This window comes from Malurus melanocephalus, unplaced genomic scaffold (assembly GCF_030028575.1).
Source record: "Malurus melanocephalus ecotype Western Australia unplaced genomic scaffold, MMel_1.1 scaffold_604, whole genome shotgun sequence".
Taxonomy (NCBI): domain Eukaryota; kingdom Metazoa; phylum Chordata; class Aves; order Passeriformes; family Maluridae; genus Malurus; species Malurus melanocephalus.
The window spans coordinates 293,327-295,263 of NW_026623836.1; positions in this window are offsets into that span (position 1 = coordinate 293,327).

Genomic DNA, 1,937 nt, shown 5'->3' on the forward strand with positions numbered 1-1,937 from the left:
ACAACTAAAAAACCCCCCAAACCAAACAAAATAACCCCCCCGACAACCCCACAAAAACAACAAAAAAAACAAAACCAAACAAAAAACCCAAACAAACAAAAACCAACCAAACACGAATTTATAAAACGAGATCAAGGAGTTTAGCAAAGGTATAGAAAAGTTGCAATTCTGGGGTTTCTAGGAAACCTTCCCATGTTAACAGAAAGCCTCTGGAATGGCTTTTGCTCCACAAGGGAGAAAGCAGGGTATCCTAGAATATTGACTCGTGGGACAAACTTTAAATACCCTTTTTGCTTTTTTTTTCTTTCAGGATCACCAACAAAATAGGAGACTATGGTGAGCATTTCCTGAAGGTTTTYCCAAAGCTTACCATCTATGTGTACAACAGTTTACGCCAGAATCCCATGTACTGTCATTTAGCAGACTTCCAGGACCCTTCTTTGTAGGACRTCACTGCCCTGTGCCTGATCCTATCATCACTCCTTTTATTTCTTATTTATTCACCTGAAAAAGAGCCAGAGATGTGAGTAAGGAGATGGGATAAAGCACTTGCAGRGACAGAGTATGGAGGACTTAAAGTAGGAAAGATTCCAAAGGGTTTGGTGTAACAGCCACGAGCTTTGGATGCTCTGATTTGCACTATAATTRTACATTGTTTATGGAAATGTTTCTCGGCTGTTGGAAAGGGATTTTTTTTTTTTTCCAAACTGGGATTGTTATTCTTTTAATTAACCYATGGAGAAACAAACTTGAAATAAACTTGCCTGGAAAACGGACTCTRCACTCATTTGGGAATGAGGTCCCCCCATCTCCTCTGCACAGATGGAGATATTCTGCAGCACTGTCAGACCCCCAGTGGTCCTGGCTCGGAGCAAAGATTCTTCTGATGGTCCTGGGATCCTTTCAAACTCATAATGAAAGTTTGACTACACAACTGCTGATGAGAAAATGCAACCAGGAGAACACTGACTCCTCTTGTGCCGATATTTTACCTTTCCTCCCTGCTCTTTTGGTCTTTCTTGCTGTGCCTTTCTTATGCCCAGAGGACGGGAGGACACCCAGAGATGTGTGCCCAGGGCTCAGCAGTGTGGGGAGCAGGGCTGCAGTGGGGTGCATTTCTGCTCTTGCATGAGGAGAGGTGAGGCCATGGGTTGGGCTGGGCTCCTTCAGCCTCCTGTGAATGCCACATTTMCAGCTTTCTGTGACCTTTGCATCCTCCTCCATCACTGCTGTTTCCCTCACTCTTTCCTCTGTTGTGCTGTGTTTGCTGTGCCTCTGCCTTTTTCCTCAGCTGGGGATCCCGAKGACAGCAGGCTCAGCCCAGGTGATGGGTGCTCAACATGTCTCATGTGCTGCTCTGAGGAACAAAGCCACAAACCAGCGCCAGGAGCAGCGGAGTGAAGGTTGTTCTTCCATGTGGTTTTGCTGTGCTGAGCTCAGGCACATCCGTGAAAGCTTTGAGAGCCCTGGGCTCAGCTGGGCTCAGGAATGTGACTGCAGAGCTCATCAAAACACAGCAAGGTTTTGGGGCTGAAAGCTGTTGGGGCAAAATAAACTTCCAGGACAAGGGCAATTTTGAGTGTTGGTCACATTTCCTGTTGTAGGAATGGAATCAGCTTCCCAAGCCCTTCATTTAAATAAATGTTCTTGGACTTTGTTTGGCATTTGTTTGGGTATTTTTGATCCTCCAGAAGCAAAGTGTTGATAATCATAACTGATGAACGTGAAACATGTTGTCATCTGCATTAAAATGYACCTATGTTATTCCCAGGATGCAATCTTCTAGGATTTGGGGTTAAAAAGTGGTTGAAAATAGCTCGGAATGACAAGGCTGAGATCTTGCCTCTGACAAACTGATAGAGGTTGTGGTCTTTTTTTTTAAGAGGTCTAAAGGATATTTGTGATTTCTGCAGCTTCCTGGTGACTTGGTAAAGCCA